General features: G+C 33.9%; 1 protein-coding gene across 1 annotated transcript in view; it reads right to left on the bottom strand.

The window, feature by feature from the left end:
* Nucleotides 1-20,762, bottom strand: part of LOC127835487 (uncharacterized) — a 199,048-nt gene that overhangs the window by 170,256 nt on the left and 8,030 nt on the right. The gene's annotated exons all lie outside the window — the stretch shown is intronic.

Below are 20,762 nucleotides of genomic sequence, written 5' to 3'. Positions count from 1 at the left end.
AAGACTTATCATACCAAATACTTAAAAAAAATGCATCACAAATTCAATAAAGTGATTTGGAAGCATGGCATTATTTAAGTCTTGACTGAAAAATGGAAACTAAATTTATTTGATGTAAGGCTAATATAGTTCTCACGCTTCTGTCTCTCTGCTGCCAGCTCCTGTCTGGTTCTCGGTTTCTTCCCTGGCTGGGGCTGGTCAGTGAAAATCACCTGAGACAAAAACAATCACTGATACATGGTCCCGGTATGCACAAACACACATACCTGGGCCCAGTATGAAACAAGAGATGTGTTTGTCAGAAACACAATGCCCCCTATTGCGCTGCTTTGAAGCCATATATTTTACCTGTGACCTTGAAGGCTGACCTTGACCTTTCACCACTCAAAATGTGCAGCCCCATGAGATACACATGCATGCCAAATATCAAATTGCTATCTCTAATATTGCAAAAATTATTGCAAAAATTAAACCAAAGTTAAAGTTTAGAGACAGAATTACAGGCAGACAGGCCAAAAACAATATACCCCCGATCATTCGATCCGGGGGCATGAAAACAAATCTTAGACTTTACCTAGTGTAAAACAAGAGCTGTCACCATAGGATAACTTATGCCCCCTATAAATGCTTGATAGAAGTTATGAGCTTTTTTCGAAACCTAAATGCAGATTTCGAAACCTAAACACGGACCTTAAGTTCAAGGTCAAGGTCACAGGGATCACATTTTTTTTGCGTATGGAAATGCCTTGTCCATATACACATGCATACCAAATATGAAGGTTATATCTCAAGGGACATAGAAGTAATTAGCATTTTTTGAAACCTAAACGCAGTTTCGAAACCTAAACGCGTACCCTAAGTTCAATGTCAAGGTCACAGCGGTCAAAATTTGAGTGCGTATGGAAAGGCCTTGTCTATATACACATGCATACCAAATATGAAGGTTATATCTCAATGGACATAGAAGTTATGAGCATTTTTCGAAACCTAAACACAGATTTCGAAATCTAAATGCGGACCCTAAGTTCAACGTCAAGGTCACAGGGGTCATTTTTTTGCGTATGGAAAGACATTGTCCATATACACATGCATACCAAATATGAAGGTTACATCTCAAGGGACATAGAAGTTATGAGCATTTTTCTAAACCTAAACGCAAAGTGTGACGGAAAGACGGACAAACGGACGGACAGTCCGATCACTATATGCCCTCCTACCTGTGGCATAAACAGAATATTTACAAGTGCATTGTTCTTAAATTGCTTTAATGTCAAAACTCGTACTTGTTATTTATCTTTTCTAAAGATACAATTGTTCATGGGAATACAACTTAAATATACACATGCAATATTAAAATAATGAAGATGTACTGTATTAACACAATCTAAGATGTATTTTTTATTTCTCCTGTGCCCTCATTCACCAAACAAGTCTTAGACTTTAGGCTTATAATACATAATTTTCTTTAAATTGAAATATTAAATAATCCCTTTAATTGTATGTTTTACTTGGCATTAATCACAATTTCACATTAATCAATTTAAGTTGACAAGTTTCTTCTTTTTTTCAGACATTTTCTTACTGACATAAGTACCAGTGGTAACCTGCACATACTCAAAGTCAGAAGAGCTTTTTTTTAATTAAGTCCATTCTTAATTCTTAAGTCTAAGAATGGATTCGTGAATACAGTAGCTGGTGTACATTTGTTTTTAAGTCGAACAGAATAGGTTTGTTAATAAAGCAACCTGAGTTGATATTGTTTTAAAGTATTGGTTCAAAAAGGCAACGACATTGTTTACATGTTGTGGTAATCATAATCATACTCACACTTAGTGATAACTTTCATTCAAAGTACCGATTACGTAATTGTGAATACAATATAAATGGTGTAATTTTTACTCCAGTGGATGCTTCTTTGAGTTACCTACCTTTGGTTTATCTGAATCTGATTCCTTGTACATAACCTTGGACGTCTCCAGTTTGTATTTCCGTGATGGGATGAATGAACCAAACGAGGACTTGTATTTACTGAAATAGTAAATGTTTGATTACTGGCAAGTGGTAAGGATTCACCCCACAAATTATTCGTTCTTAAATAACCCAAGGAAGAAAGTGTTCAATTATAATAGTATTACAAAAAATGAAATTTTATGCTGTATTATTTTGTTCAGAATTTGTATGACTTTGGCTATATAAAAATACAGGTACAGGTAATTCTCAAGGCTAAACTGGGTCATTACATGGCCATTATGCAGCACACTTGAATACAAGAGCCACATATACACTTGAACACAATAGCCAAAGATTAATTTGAACACAAGATGCACATGTACACTCAAACACAAGAGCCACATGTACACTCAAACACAAGAGCCACAGATACACTTGAACACAAGAGTCACGGAAACACTTGAAAACAATAGCCACAAATTTACTTGAACACAATAGCCACAGATGCACTTCAACACAAGAGCCACAGATGCAATTGAATACAAGAGCCACAGATACACTTGAAAACAATAGCCACAAATTCACTTGAACACAATAGCCACAGATGCACTTGAACACAAGAGCAACAGATGCAAGTGAATACAAGAGCCACAGATACACTTGAACACAAGAGCCACAAATTCACTTGAACACAAGAGCAACAGATAAACTTGAACACAACAACAACAACATATACACTTGAACACAAGAGCCACAGATTCACTTAAACAAAAGAGCAACATATTCACTTGAACACAAGAGCCACATAAACACTTGAACACAAGAGAAACAGATCCCCTTAAACACAAGAGCAACAGATATACTTGAACGCATGAGCCACAGATACACCTGCACCCAAGAGCCACACATACACTTGAACAAAACAGCCACTGATACACTTGAACCCAAGAGCCACATATACACTTGAACACAAGAGAAACGTATACACTTAAACACAAGAGCCACAGATACACTTTAACACAAGAGCCACATATACACTTGAACACAAGAGCTACAGATACACTTGAACACACTAGTCACATACTAGTATACACTTGAGCACAAGAGCCACATATACACTTGAACAAAAGAGCCACAGATACACTTTGAAACAAGAGGTTGCAAAATATGACATAAGAATAGCCTTAAATGTCAGTGTTGGACATAATTCATACGGTTGCCTATTTCACTGTATAGTGTAATGTGACCACATAAAGATGTCAGTCTAGTTTTGAATCATACTTAAAATATAGCATACAATTGTTAAGCCTACTAGCTGAGCGGCAAAATCAAAATTTTCTTCAACTCCAATATTTTTTAAGGAAACTGCAAAAGAAAAACATGACCATGCTGTTGAAATATCATCACCTAGTGGTGTTCTTGTTATATTTGCTAATCCTATTGGTTAGGAACGAGAAGGGCAACAATTCGTTATATTACAGCATATTCTACAAGTTAGACTTCTCACCTGTTGTATTTCCACTTATACAGGAAGCCTTTCTGGTCGACTGTTACCAAGGCGTTGAGGTTCTCCACAAAGCACATGTAGATGATTCCCTTCTTGTGTTGCCGTAGCTATTCGCCTTCAACATTGTTGCCTATAGTATTAATATCTGTTGCCTCATCCTGAAAACAAATACAAACTTTATGATTTTCTGAAAATTCGTTTTTGTTTTTTTGTTTTGTTTTTTATTAAGTTACATCAAAGATTTTAAATTTCAATTTTGACATTCTGAACGTATATTTTTTTTTTACAAATCAAATTATTATTTTACCTAGTTAATTTAAAACATAAAAATGTTACAAAGGAAAATTAATGGCCACAAAGATCTGCGGGTTAATTAACACGTAAACAACAACTGGAAATGTTTCTTCCATACCTTTCTAAACAAGAGATTTATATCTCCTGTCTGGTAAAGTGTTTTTTAACTTTTCTATTTTGCAACAAATAAGAAATTACCCATTCATGAATAAATTCATAAGTCAAATGAGTCTTTGAATGGTTTTTTTTTTTTTTTTTTTCCTGTTTAATTGTTTTTATTCATTCATAAAATATACATATACACACAATTTACAATGGCATGTTCGTTCATATACTTAAATTACCATATGTAATGTGTTTTCGCTATTTTAATACAATCATTACTCAAGCTGAATTAGGATCGTACTTCCTTCAACCTTTTTACCTTTTTTACTTAACTTAAATAAATATTTATGTATAGCACAATAATATTAAGTGTTAATTCTTAAACAAGTAAAGGATCAGATTTACAACAACTATGGCTACAGTGTTCAAAGAGATAAAGAGATAAAACATAGTACATTTGCTAATGTCGTTAAAAATTGACCTTTTTAAGAAAGTTTGATTTTACAATTTTAGTGCAGATTACAACACAATTGATATAAACTTTATGATCAAATTGCAAACAACATAGTAATACAAGAAAAGAGTCATATTTACAACTACTATGGTTACAGTGTTCAAAAAAATAAAACCTAGTACATTTGATAGTGTCATTAAAAATGGACCTTTTTAACAAAGTTTGATTTTACACTTAGAGTGCAGTTTACAACACAATCAATATCAACTTTATGATCAATATGCAAACAACATAGTGACACTTAGTTAAGAAAACACATTTTGCAGGTTTCATATATAATGCGAGTTAATAACAGTTATTTTTGTTATTCATGCAATTATGAATTACATATTAATCTTATAACTATCCAAAAAAATCCTTTATTTGATTCATTAGTTGTGTTTTCATATATATTTAAAGATAATTTTAGGCTAGCCTTAAATCCCTGAAAATGTGGAATTACTTCTTTCCTTTTGCATTCAAAAATGTACTTTTTAACTTCCATGAAAAGAATAAAGCAGTTATCATTTACGTTTGTATCACCAAGAAGGAACATTTTGCTGTTTATTACTATTTGTATATTTGCGTTTTTTAAGCTATCCGAGATATCTTTAATAAGTATTTTTACTGTGTTACAATCCCAAAATAAATGGGTAATTGATTCTTCTGACATTTTGCAAAAAGTGCATGTTTTACTATTGGACAAGCCCATTTTAAAAAGGAGTGTGTTTGTTCCCAATATTCTGTGGATAATTCTAGTTTGTAACCATTGAATATATGTATTATTCGTTTTTTTAAACACTTGTCCATGGACATTTTTCCATTGTATGGAGTCATCTGCAAAGTATTCATTCCATTTTGTTTGGCATGTGGGGATTTCAGAGTTCTCTTTTAACATATTGTATAGTAACTTATTACAAGAATTTAGAATGATAGGTTTTATATAGGTCGACAAAATGGGATATGAATGTACTTTATAATCTTTTAATTTTACATTTTGCACCGAGACAATGTATGTGGAAAGAACCTTTTTTATACCTTCATAATGTAAAAAGTTTACCGGTTTATTCATTTTGGCTTGTAGCTCTTGCAGTGACAAAATCTGCCCACTGTCTTTAATAATATCTTTAACAAAACGAATGCCATCATCATACCAATATTTCCAAAAAATGTATTTATTGTTGATTAATAAACAGTTATTAAAAAAACAAAGGCATATCTACAAGTTTATCAACAGAGTCAATATTAATACTCTTAACAAAGTCAGAATATATTGTTAAAACATCTATCCATCTATAATATTTTGAACAGCTGAAATTGCGTATAAACTGCCTGTATTACATAGTATATTAAAATCTATTAACTTTCTAGCCAAGGATGTAAATTTGTTCTGGCCTTGAATAACTTTTCTTATCCATGATAATTTTAAACTTTTCATAAATGCATTTATGTCCACCATTTTGAGTCCCCCTTCATCAAAATCTTTTGTTATGACTTTTGCTTTGATTTTTGAAGGCCCTTGCCACACAAATTTGAGTACTTTATCATTTAAAACTTTACAAATAGCCTCTCCGGGTTGTGGCAAGGAGACAAACAGGTGAATAAACATTGGAAGTATCAAGGTCTTAACAACAGTTATCCTACCTAAGGGAGTTAGCTCTCTTCTGTTCCAATGTGCAATGATATTGTCTAATTTAACTAATTTGTCATTATAGTTTAGCTCAATCATTTTAGGTAGATCAACATCGAAATTTAAACCTAATAATTTAAATTGGGTACATCCCCACACTAGTTTCCATCTTGTTTTTATGGACCGTGTGCTGTATTTTAAAGATCCTATCCAGACAACGTGAGTTTTTTCAAAGTTTACATTCAGGCCTGAATATTGTGAGAAGGAGTGCAACAATTGTAATGCAGTATTCAAGGTTTCTTCCGACCCGTCCATTAATAAATAGGTATCATCAGCAAATTGTGATATCTTATATTCTTCATTGTCAATTGTTATTCCCTTCATTTGCTTACATTTTCTTATTTTAATAGCTAGTATTTCTGCACAAAGGATAAATATATATGCTGAAATAGGGTCTCCCTGACGACAACCTCGTCCTATCATAAAGAAGTCTGACAAAAACCCATTCAACTGGACCGCATTTTCCATATTATTAAAAAAAGCGCTATCCAGTTCTTAAACATTGGCCCAAAGTTAAAAAAATCAAACACTTGTTTTATAAAACTGAATGATAAAGTATCGAACGCTTTTTCGAAATCAATTAGCATCAACAGGCCAGGGATTTGGTTGCACTCAGTATAACTCATAATATCATATAATAATCGTGTGTTTTCTCCCATGTACCTGCCTTTAATGAAACCCGTTTGGTCATTATTCACTAATTTGTTTAAGGTTGACTTAAGTCTGTTAGCTATCGTTCCTGATGCTAATTTATAAACTGTGTTCAACAGGCAAATTGGTCTCCAATTTTTTAAAAATTGTTTAGGCTTACACTCCTTTGGAATACAAGTTATAATTCCCTGCTTTTGAGTTATTGAGAGTGACCCTATATTATATGAATAATTAATGCTTCTTACCACAAAACCCCCCAATTTTTTCCAAAAAACTTTTAAGAAATTTGCTGAGAATCCATCGGAGCCTGGACTTTTGTCATTTTTCATGTGTTTAAGCGTTAATGACACCTCTTGTAAGGAAAGAATACCCTCTAACATGTCCGCCTCTAAATTTGTTAATTTGGGCAATTCATCATTTTTAAATTCATTTTTGAGATCAGGGTTGGTTGTGGGTTGTTCTGAATATAAAATTTTGTAAAAGCTGTTTGCTTCCTTAAGAATATTTTCAGGTTCATATATAAATGTTCCATCTTCTCTCTGAATACAAGATATATTTTTGGAAAGAAAATTACGTTTTTACAAGTTACAAAACATTTTAGTAGGTTGTTCTCCATTATCTATCCAGTCTGAACGGGAACGTATAAAGCAACCCTTCATAGTTTCTTGTCTAATAGTTTCTAGTTCATTTTTTAATGTAATTAATAAATCCTTATTTTCTTCAGTCAGTGATTGCTCTAATATTTCAATTTTTGATATTAATATACTTTCCTGTGTTCTTCTTAATTTTGCTCTGTGACTTGAATAAGAGATGGTCTTGCCTCTAATCTCCATTAAAAGTGTTTCTAAGAAAAGTTGATCATTTATGACAAACTGTATTTGGCTATCTTCAATCTCGTTTAATGTGTCTAAATTATATATAGGAATGCAGTATTGCCGTTTAATATCTTCTATCACAGTATTAATTACTCGCAAAAATTCAATATCGGATAGTAACGAGTTATTAAATTTCCATAAACCTTTACCGTGTATAATTTTTTCGAAACTTATAACCATGTCAATAATAGAATGATCAGATCTGTAGCTTAATTGTATTTGAGCATTTAATAAATATTCAATCATATTATTTGTAATAAGGAAAAGGTCCAGACGGCCCTGTTGCAATGGGTTAGTACGTCTCCACGTGTAACCTTTTTTCTCACCGTTTATATATCTAAATGTGTCCTTCAATGCCCTTTTAACTATTTCCCCCAATAACAAGTCTCTAGCTTTCCTATTACTATTTAAATGTTTATAGTTAGTATTGTCCAACAGTGGGTCAAGCACTAAATTAAAGTCTCCACATATAATATACATTGTATTGCCAAATTTATCAATTGTATCAAATACTTGTTTATAAAAGGACGGGTTGTCTGTATTTGGGCCATATAAGTTTAGTAATGTGAACTGTTTGGAACAGAAACTAAGATTCAGGGCTATCATATTTCAATAATCATCTTTTTCGACTGAATTCACTGTAATTTGTAATTGAATGGGTTTATTGAATAAAACATAAAGCATACCGCTCTATTTAAAAAATATGTACATTCTGTAAGCAGTGCTCAGCAATTCAATAGAATAAAATACAGATAAGGCTTCCGATGTTAAAGAGTTTTACTGTCAGGTGAAAAAGAGTTTCATTGACTAAAGAACATGGAAAATATCATTTAAATCTGTTAAGGCCCGTATATAAGAAAGGCTGGAACCATTTCAAAATCATATTAAATTTGTTCAATGAGTTTTACGACTAAAGACAGAAGTTCATAATTCATACCACTCTAGTCAGTAGTGGCCGGTAGATTCTAGGGGCTTCATTGACCTTGTCCGTCTGTTCAGGGTTGATGTTCTTAATGGCGTCCTGGATGTTACACTTCAGCAGGTCCCCGTTGTCAAGGCTCACCATGATGTCATTCTAGAAAACATACCTCCGTGAACATTTAGAATCCGATGTGAGATATCAATTGAAAGCATGCACATATTTAAAAAATGATAGATTTGTGGATTTTTATTAGCCTCATACTTTTTAACACATATAAAAATATTTTAATATAGCAATGTTTATTTGTAAAATAGTCAATTACCTTCACAAGCGGAGTTTACTTTTTGTTGCCCTGGAGTCAATTGTGGACAATCAACATGGATTTTAATTAGCATAGGTCTTATTTATACATATAATAATATTTTATAAAGAAATGTTTATTTATGACCTAAAGTCAATTGTGCACAGTCATTAAGCAGCACACAAACCTGAGAGCCAAGAAATGACAATGAAGGAAAGAACAGCGCCCTCTGTGGGACCAGCACTTCCTCTTCTTGGGCACCTTCTTCTGCGAGTGGCCCTATAAGAGTGGAGCAATTAGCAGACTTAATAAAACTTAACAACAAATGACTTACAGCACAGTGGATTCGCATAAGCATCAACTTCAGGGTTTTTTTGTGCTGATTTTTCACGAAATTACTTTTTGTGGACATGAAATTCGTGGATTGTTTATTTTGTGTAAAAAAATAAATTGCATAAGAGTTTAAAAAAATTATACCTCATACTTACTTTTCTACCTTAACCAAGTAAAAGCTAATGATACAGTTTTGCTGCATAAGCTTTTTACAGGAAATGTAAAGTGTCAGTTCAGTACACACTGTAATGTACTCCCCTTTGTATAGTATCTGGATATATCGGGATTAAGAAACAAATGGAGTTCATGCCTATGGTAATTAATGCCTTCAGGTAATTCTTAAAAAATTTAAACATTGGTCATAAGTATGTGTTGCTATATTAAATGTGTGGATCAGTCAAACAAAATCGTCCAAAAGAAATGTCCCACAAATTATAATGGTTTCACCGTTTATGGTATTAAAAACCATCATAGTAGTTGAAAAAAGGATTTATTTCATTTACTTTTTTCATAGTTAAAAACTTAAAATATAAAAAACAAACATTATTATTCACACTATACTGTACATTAAGCGAGTACAAAAGCCAAGACATCATAATATGTATACTGCACAATATCCAACTACGGTTATGTGACCATAGTTACGATAAACCCTGATACCCGAAAATAAAGTCCACAAATCCACCAACCCTGCTAGAAGTGGAAGTCCCCCCTCTTAGTGTCCAGGGTCATAAGCACCTCTAACTGGTTGGGGTAGATGCCGTTGACATCTGCAGGAAACTCCAGCTTCTGACCAGCAGCAAAACTCACCGGGCCGTTCAGCACTGTGAGAACCTGCAGTCTGCCCTAAACAGAAATAAGGTACTTAAGTATACACGTAGTGCAGCAAAACTCACCGGGCCGTTCAGCAATGTGAGAACCTGCAGTCTGCCCTAAACAGAAATAAGGTTCTCAAGTATACACGAAGTGCAGCAAAACTCACCGGGCCGTTCAGCAGTGAGAGAACCTGCAGTCTGCCCTAAACAGAAATAAGGTTCTTAAGTATACACGAAGTGCAGCAAAACTCACCGGGCCGTTCAGCAATGAGAGAACCTGCAGTCTGCCCTAAACAGAAATAAGGTTCTTAAGTATACACGAAGTGCAGCAAAACTCACCGGGCCGTTCAGCAATGAGAGAACCTGCAGTCTGCCCTAAACAGAAATAAGGTTCTTAAGTATACACGAAGTGCAGCAAAACTCACCGGGCCGTTCAGCAATGAGAGAACCTGCAGTCTGTACTAAACAGAAATAAGTTTCTTAAGTATACAAGAAGTGCAGCAAAACTCACCGGGCCGTTCAGCAATGAGAGAACCTGCAGTCTGCCCTGAACAGAAATAAGGTACTTAAGTATACACGTAGTGCAGCAAAACTCACCGGCCCATTCAGCACTGTGAGAACCTGCAGTGTGCCCTAAACAAAAATAAGGTACTTTAGTATAAACGAAGTGCAGCAAAACTTACCGGCCCATTCAGCACTGTGAGAACCTGCAGTCTGCCCTGAACAGAAATAAGGTACTTAAGTATACACGTAGTGCAGCAAAACTTACCGGCCCATTAAGCACTGTGAGAACCTGCAGTCTGCCCTGAACAGAAATAAGGTACTTAAGTATACACATAGTGCAGCAAAACTCACCGGCCCATTCAGCACTGTGAGAACCAGCAGTCTGCCCTGAACAGAAATATAGTAACTTAGTATACATGTAGTACAGTTTTCCCCGTGTAAGAGGTTTTGTTGCTAGGAAATACAACCAGCTTTTCATTAGTTTAGAGCTTTCAATTAAACCACCATGCCAGGAATAACAGACTGTAGTTTTGTAATAAAGAAATACAACTGCAACACCATTGCATGGACTTTGAATACAATAAGTCTAGATATGTGGGATAGACCTATCTGGTTTGTCTGCGGGAAATGTAAATGCATTACCATTTCATCAATTGTGCTTACATCCATATTTGATTTTTCATAAGGTAATGCATGCAAAACACTTATTCAATAATGATAAATACGCTGGTGTGTCCAAACACACCATTCTATGTTTAACATACTTATCTCTTGGGAAGCTCAGAATACCACTGCATTACCATTTAATTGTGCGTGATGACACTGATTTGATATCTGTAAAACAAATGTTACCTTTTGTACGACATACATATTTGCTTCAACACTAGGAAACTAATTGATTTCATTTACTCTGATCATCCTATGCCATTCAATGCCTGATGATCTTTTGTCACTAGTATATATGCTGCCCATACCAACTGATTGATAGAGATGATCCTAGTGCTATCCAAACTCCAGGTCAGGTCAGTTATAGGAACGTCTTTTTTGTCATCGTACGTGACAACTCTGAACGGTCGCCATGGCTCTATTGACACGTCGTACACCATCAGGTCTCCTGGTAAACCAGATGGATGTCAATGTTTGTTCACTGACTCGCTGAATAAACTGTTTAGAATTTTTTAAACTTCTGATGAAGAATAAATTATGTTCAATATGTTTAAACCATTATTATCAAAGTGTATCAAACAAGTCTGCGATTTACAATAAAAAAACTAACAACTACACAAGAGGCCAAAGGGCCCTATGTCCTCAGCTGAGCTTATGTGAGAATGAGAATAACATGACCTAAATATGGTTGACAAGATTTTCCATCAATTTGATCAAGTGACCATGTTTTTACACCACCAGATTTAAACATGGCCTTGACCTCACTGAGGTAAATGTTCTCGACAAGTTTCATAAATCTTGGGTAATATGACAAAATAATGTTAGCAATCTTTTTTTATTTGACCTTGAAACTTAGTTAAAGCATCATACATGAATTAACTCAACTTTCAATAATTGCATCAATAACATGTATATCAGGACCAAAACAATTAAAACCTGTTATCGTATCAATCCCATATCTTCGTAAGGAGCTTTTTAATAATAGTATTAGTTTATTACACAATAATTGAATAATTTATTAGCAATAGCCAAAAACAAAAGTGTTGTGCAGTATTTCTAAATACACTTGCGGCTGATCTTTATTTTTTTCCGTTAAACATTTGATCATTTAAACTAGCATGCAAGGCATGTTTTGACTTACCATGATATGTACAAGCAGATATAAAGCAGTGATTTGGTGATGGACGGACTAGACTTAGTCCTCTAGTCTTCTTGTTAAAAAACAATTCATTTACTGTGACTTCCATGTTCTGCAAAGTAACAACATGGAACTAAAACAAAAAATATTTCTTTCTTGACTATAGGCCCTTAAAGTCAGTAAAAGTAGAAAATAAACAGTTAAAAAAGTGAGCACAATTGTAATATGTTCCTAATATAATAGAATACAATGCTTTAGAAATTTTATGATTTTTTGTTGGCTTAGTTTATCCTTAAACTGTTTCTGGAATATCATTACAGCAATCCTAACAGAACAAAAGCTACCCGGATAAGGGACTTCTAACAAATCAACTTTTACTAACCCTCCAATATTTCAGTACTCTGTGCATGTAGCGTCTGAAGGCATCCTTTTCCTTGACAACCTCCACCGGGTCTATGATTGCAGGCTCCAAACTACGGTATTGTACTCGTGCTACTGTGTTGAAATTTATTAGTGTTAAATCTGGTGCGTCTATGTCTTCTCTGAAAAAAACATAACAAGAACCCAATAAGTTTAACCCTTAACCACTTAGATACGTATTTTTACGCATTTGTTGTCCCTTAGAAAGTTTAATTTAATGTAAGACCTTTCTTACTAAATTCAAGCTTTAAAGGCTTCATTACAAACTCTTAGTTACTCATGAGCAGCAAACAGCATAAAAACTGAACAGACTGCGAGTTACTTGCAGGCTGTTCTGGTTTTAAGCTGGTTGCAAAAGCCATTTTCATTTTGGGATAATGGGTTAAACTGCATTTCATCAAAAGCCTTTGGCTTATTGAGACAAAGTTGAGTCTGTTTCTGGGTAGAGCTAATACTCTGCATATTTACAGACATCTTAAATACAATCCCCAGATATGCAGACCCCATTTTTAAAATGAGATCATGAGACTTACATAGTGTCATGTACAATATTTACATAATTATGTACTGGTACATGGCAATTAGTATTGTTAACTTGTTTTGATGTAAAAGAAGTACCAAAATAAGATGAAAGTGTGAAAATTAGGACAATAATGTGTCCCTGACCATGCAATCAATATTAGCATCATCTTTGCTTTCATTGGTTTTATAAAACACATGAAAATGTCAAAGCAGTTTGTGTACCAACTTATTAATACTCTTACAGTAACAAAATGTTCTATTCCAAAAAGGCCAGTAGGAGTATAAAACTAATTACTAGTCCAATTTAAAAAGACATAATGTAAATGTCACTTTTCCTAATTTATCACGTAGTGTTAATGTTAAATTTATCCAAATATCTTCTGCATGGATATAAGTTCTTCAACACTTAATATACAGTCATGTACAGCCATATTGAAAAATAAAATTTATGTCAAACAAATTATATAAAAATAGAATTTACATAAAAAAGTATACAATCTGTCAATTAAAATATTAAATTAATGAAAACTTCACCTTTTTTATAACAAGATAATTTAAACGCAATAATTACTTGTATTTATAATAAAACATAGCAAGTTTTTAATTAATAACATATTTATGTTCAATAAGTCTTTCCTAAGTAGCTGGAAATGCAATTTAATTCTGGTGCAGAAAAAAAGCTGTGCGAAAGAGCCACAACCAAAGCCGAAAGCCTCCTGATATTCTGTATGGGAATAAAGAAATGCTGTATTTGATGGTAGGTTTGCATTGTGATAATGGTAACTTAAGGAGCCTGTCCTTAAAGGCTTGCCAATATTACATGTTATATTTGTTGTGTGTGGACTATTTACTAATAAATTATAGATCTGAAATAATATGTTTCCTGGTGTCATTTTATTTTGTCTGGGAAATTGTTTCTTATGATGAAGAGCCAGAACTTGAACAGTAATTATGTAAAATTTTCTTTTTACTTATCTATATTTAGTTTTGGAAATGACTAATGCAATCTAATTGCATTTTAAATATTTATACATAACTGTTATTGTCAGATGAATGTTGTTGATGGATACTACATACAGAATGTGTGTATCTACAGACGTAATTGGATTTACTATAAGCAGTGATTTTTTTCCAATTGGGAAAAGTACCAGTATCAGCCAAATTGGGAAAACTTACTAAAAACTTCCTGATATTGGTAAAATTCGCACCATGCAATCTTCAGATTGGGAAATTGATGTATTTGATTTTTTGCTCACAAATATTTGACAATTTATAACTAAGTGTTGTCAAGATTTCAATTTGATAATAACTTAGGTTCAAGCCATAGAGCTGCTTAGGGAAAATAACTAAATGTTCTTTTTTTAAGCGATAGATAATACAACTTCTAAATAAAATGCATGATCACTTTAAATTAAATTTATCATAAATTACATTACTTTTTCAATAACTGATCATGGACACAGAGGCCTAGGCGACAATATTTTTGGAACTTTGAATTATATATTTAAAAAAAATATATAACTATATAATATGTTTTTGATATATAATATGGGATATTATGCTAGAGACCAAGTCTTGTTCAATATAAATGTATTTATAAGCGGTGTAGGTTTTGATAGAGATGGTGAAAAATCCTGTCACTTTAGGTCAAAATGAAAAGACGAACTTAAAAATCGTAAGTTTATGTATAAAAAATATGTGTGTTAAAATCTTGGTCTTATTCTATCATAAACTGATTTGCACAGCCAGTAATGTAATAAACAATGCATCTAGAGGTAACCATTATAAGAACTATAAATCTCTACTTAACACCGAAAGATATTTGCAGTTGGAAATTCCGCTAAAATATCAGATAGCCTTTGCCAAGTTTAGATGCTCCAATCACAAATTAACTATTGAAATTGGTAGGCAGTAACATCTTGAATATAATTTGAGAATTTGTAATTTTTGTTTTATCGAGAAACATTTATCTATTATTGATTGTGAATACCATGCGTTTTTTCAATGTAGTAAATATGACGTGGTCCGTAGAGAATTTCTATATAACTGGTATATGGGTGGAAATTCTGTACATGACTTTTATACCCTGGTAATCTGATGTGCAAAACAGATACTGACACACTATTGAAATTGTGTTTGTATGTGTATCATCTTTTGAACAAAATTGAATAGCTGATATATTTTTAATGTAACATTAACACTATGTAATATGTTGACATAATTTAGTATTAAGATGATGTGTTCGCAACTACAAACATGTGTTATATTTCATATCAAATACTGTGTATTTTGGGCCAACGGCCTTTATTTACTTAATAAACTGAGTTGAGGTGATTGGAAAAGAACCTGAGTAGCATTATACATAATTTTTCTGTTAGAATGCATTATACCAATGATTTTTACCAATTTATAAAGCAAGTATATGGTTGAGATTTGACACAGAGTGGATAAAAGACTAAGGTCTACGTGTCTATACAGAAGACTTGCAAGAACTACGGAGTGACATACTTACCACACTATCATCTAGAGTAGTAAACATTGCATGTGTGTAAATAAAGCACAAACAAAACAAAACATTTGACTTATCAAACACTATTATACTTTATTTATTGGAGAGATTTAATAGAAAATTAAAATCATACAAAGCTATGCCTAATCAGTATGTAGCATTATTTAATAAACAAAAGATAGTCAATGAAGAATGGTTGTATAAACAAAACTTATGCTGTTGATTCTCTCCTATTAAGATTTTTGCAATTTTTACCAAAAAATATATTTCATAGGGTGAAAATGTCAAAAATCTCCTTGTGTAAAATGGACAAATTTGAATATTAACCTCTAAGTGTGACTTTGACAGGGAGTGAGACAGATAATGCAACCAATACACAGTGTCCTCAAGCTTAATAATCAGTTATCTTGAAATTGCATGTTGAATTACAAAGTAACAGCAGAGAGAAGCTGATTTATGAAAAAATGTAAGAATTGATTTAAGTGCGATCTTGACTCCTCAAGTAGGGAGACAAGTTTTAAAAACTAAATGCCATCTCACATGGTGATCATGAGTGGTAAGCTATTTTAAAATAGCATTATCAATGACAAAAGTGAGGTTCAGACAAGCTTTTTTTATTTTCTCATTCCACCTTCTCTAAGTATGACCTTGACCTTAAAGGTAGGGAGACATGTGTTACAAACAACACTTTGTCTTATGATGGGATTGCCCAGTTACTTTGAAATCCATCATACATGGAAAAATATGGTTTAGACGGAAATTGTTAAGGTCATTTTTGGACAAATTTGCCCTCTAACCACTAAGTGTGACCATGATCTTTGAGGTAAGGAGACAGTTGTTACAGGCAACATTTTGTCTTATGATGGTCTACATTTGTGCCAAGTTATTTTGAAATCCAGTTATAGCTGAGACATGAAATTTTGCAATTACATAGAGACTTACACATGGCTAGTGCAACTGCCTTTTAGAAGTGTGGCATAAAAACAGCAACATATGATAACACTTTCATTAAAATTATTACTGAGACTAAAATTTCAGATTGATTAAACATCCAGTATATATTTTAGAATATTCAAACTTGTTAAAATAGCTTACTAACAACACGTATATAATAACAAAAAATCAGACTGAATGTAATCATACAAAACATGTTAAACACAGTTAATAGTAATTTAAATCATTCAGGAAACAAGTAAAACAAACTGCAAACTATTTTATGAAATCATGGAATTTCAGAGATCTAAAAATAAAACACTTACTCTTCCTCATCCTCCGGCTCCTGCACTTCCTCCACCACTTCCTCCCCTCCAGCCTTCCTTGTGATCTTCCGTTTCTTCACTTTATTCATTGCATACTGGGAATGCCCCCATATATCATCCCTGCAGCAATACAATTCAGAACAGCTGTTCATTTCAACATTAGCAAAAAACAAATGATTACATGGGCCTGTATTCACATTCCCATTTTTTGACTCAAGAAAAAAGAAAATAATTGCAACAAGAAAAGAACAAGAGGGCCTGAAAGTCCCAAAGTCGCTCACCTGAGATAACAAGATATTATTGGGACAAATCTTCTGACAAAGTTTCAAGAAGACCGCCCCTTGGCAGCCATGATTTTGAAGCAAACATAATTATTTTCTAACTCTTTCAAGATATCATTGAGACCAATCTTCTGACCAAATTTGATGAAGATTGGAAATAAATGTGGCCTCTAGAGTGTTAACAAGATTTTACTATAGCCATATAAGGAAAAATTCCCCGCCACATGGCGGCCATGTTTTTCAACCAAAGGGCATCATTTTTGACGATGCTGGAACAGCATCGTCTAAGGTTTGATAACCAGTAAAAAAATCTTCACAATGGCGACCTATGTAAAAGACCGAGCCAGTCCGATTGAGATAACTCGATTTTTCAGTTACTTCCCTTGGTATTCGCCACTGCGTAGGATATTGCTCGTTGATTTTCATTGATAACATTCTCCTAGCAGAGATGTTGTTCGTGTTGATAAAGGTAAATATTAATAAAACAGACTATCCTGGGGAAACAGATTCAATAAGTGTATCAGAACGTTAATTTCAAATTAGTAATTTTACATCCATTTTATTTTTATGGACCAATGAAACAACTATATATTTTCTCTATTTCGTTTGATATTTGCTCTCGATTTAGTAAATAAATTGCGAATAAAAACATGTAAAATTAACTTTTAACGTGATCACAAAACTAAAGAATGCGAACAATTTTGAACCTGCAAAATGTAAACGCTGCACTGCTATGATATATACAGATAAAACAACATTTTCGCGTAATTGTCCGTCCCGCTAGCGCAGTGGTAAGGACGTTCGCTTTTTCACCTTTACGACACCGGTTCGATTCTCGCTCTCGGCGCAATGTTATATTTTGTCTGTTTTGTGGTCACCATTCCGGACAGGTGTTTTTTCCGGATAATCTCACCCCCCCACCCCACCGCGCAGCATTTGACCATATAAAAAATTAAAAAGTATTTCAGTACAAAACAAATAGCTGGAAATTGCAGTTAGCATTCAAAATTCGTCCCAACTGTCGTCAATCTAATCTTATTAGGTAGGAGTGCTGGACACTCTCCGGGTCCCAACATTATGCAGCCTCAGCGCGGAGGTAACTCATTACCTTGGAAAAACACAAATACACACACTGGGTGCAGCCTAGGCGCGTATAGACTCAAACAAGGCAACAAACTCAAGTGCGGGCACAATCATTTAAAATTTACATATTGAATACGATATTCTAACAGAACTTACACAACCAGCTAAGTGTACATACCATGTTTGATATTTCGTTCGATTGTTAGATTTCAGCATATACATGTATAAGGTCATTTCGCTATTAGTTAACTTATCCATATGTTCATGAGCAAACTCGGATAGTCAAGTGCTCATACGAATGAGCTCACATGGTCAGGCTATGTGCTCATACCTACTTTAGAGAATCATCATGAAGGTATTGCCATACTTAATGAACAAGAATGTGACCCGTCTCCCAGTTTCGCTCAATGGGTCAAGTTACCCACGGGTACTACTCCCCCGTACCCCTAAACTTCTTTTCGTACCAAAAATGTTTCGTACGCAAAAAATTTTCCTACCAATTTTTTTATCGTACCCAAAATTTTCGTACCCAAATTTTTTATCGTACCCAAATGTTCGTATCAACATACACAGTTGTGGTGATATAGATAAACTTAAATTGATGTTTTATATCCATCCTCTTCAAAAGCATCGTCACACCAGTACTGCCAGTACTTTGATTTAACTCTTCTAAGATATCATTGGGATAAATCTTCTGACCAAGTTTCATGAAGATTGGACAATAAATGTGGCCCCTTGACTGTTAACAAGAGTTAACTATAGCCATATATAGCCATATAAGGAAAAATGCCCCGCCCCTTGACAGCCATGTTATTCAGGCAAAGGTTACCATTTTCACACTCATCCAAGATATCATTGGGACAAACCTTCTAACCAAGTTTCATGATGATCGGAAAATAAATGTGGCCTCTAAGAGTCTTAACAATATTTTACTATAGCCATATAAGGCGAAATGCCCCGACCTTTGGCAGCCATGTTTTTCAAGCAAAGGTTACTATTTTTGAACTCATTGGAAAAAATCTTCTGGGCAAGTTTCATGAAGATCGGAAAATTAATGTGGACTCATGAGTGTTAACAAGGTTTTACTAAAGCCATATACGGAAAAATGCCCCACACTCTGGCAGCCATGTTTTTCAACCAACCGGCATCATTTTCAAACTCGTCCAAGATATTATTGGGATGAATCTTCTGACCAAGTTTCATGAAGATCAGACAATAAATGTGGCCTCTAGAGTGTTAACAAGATTTTACTATAGCCGTTTATAGCCATATAAGGAAAAATGCTCCGCCCCTTGGCAGCCATGTTTTTCAAGCAAACGTAACCATTTTCAAACTCAACCGTCATATCCAGAAACAACATGTTCTAACCGAATTTCATGAAGATTGGACCAAAAATGTGACTTCTAGAGTGTTCACATGTTTTCACTATATACATATTGGGAAAACTACCCCGCCCCCTGGCAGCCATGTTTTTTCACCGATCTGGACCATTTTCAAAATCATCCAAGATATCAATGAAACCAATGTTACCACCTAGTTTCATGATGATTGGGCAAAAATTGTGACTTCTAGAGTGTTCATAAGGTTTCTCTAAAGCCATATAAGGAATACTGCCCCGCCCTATGGCGGCCATGTTTTTCAACGGACCGGAACCATTTTTGAACTCCACCAACATATCATTTAGACAAACATTTTGACAAAGATACATGAAGATTTGGCATCAAATGTGATTTCTACAGTGTTCACAAGGTTTTTCTTTTTTTTTGACCTAGTGACCTAGTTTTTGACCAAGCATCACCCAGTTTCGAACTCAGTCGAGGCATCAATGGAACAATTGTTCTGACCAAGTTTCATGAAGATCGGACAATAAATGTGGTCTCTAGAGTGTTCACAAGGCAAAATGTTGACGACGGACAAAGGGCGATCACAAAAGCTCACCATGAGCACATTGTGCTCAGGTGAGCTAAAAAAGAGTTTCAATATTCATGTATACAGGCTACAAATGTTGTATATGTCATCAATAAATAGTTGTAACAGAAGAATCATATTGCTAGAACAGTAAAATTCCATTTCACATTGAACTTTACTATATTATTAGAGCAACAGTTTTAAGAACATTGTAAAAAAAATTTACTTGCATTAAATAGTTGTTTGGTGCATACAGGCTCTTAGACAGGTTTCATTTGGACAACCATGCCCTCATTTTTTGTTAAAGACTCAAATCATTTGCAATAAATTACCCTATTAGGAGGTTTTGCCTGATTGCACAATTTCCAGAACTTTTGAAAATGTGTATAAAGAGTTAACACTCTAGCAGTTATACTTTCCGAATAATAATGTATACAATTTTACAAGTGCTGGTATCAGCAATACGATATTTTATTACATCTTATGATAAATTTATTTATATGTAAACAAATTGACTGTGCATTTGTCTAAAGGAC

This window comes from Dreissena polymorpha, chromosome 6, assembly GCF_020536995.1.
Source record: "Dreissena polymorpha isolate Duluth1 chromosome 6, UMN_Dpol_1.0, whole genome shotgun sequence".
Taxonomy (NCBI): Eukaryota; Metazoa; Mollusca; class Bivalvia; order Myida; family Dreissenidae; genus Dreissena; species Dreissena polymorpha.
Note: the sequence above shows the minus strand (reverse complement) of the source record. Positions and strands in the feature narration are given on the sequence as shown.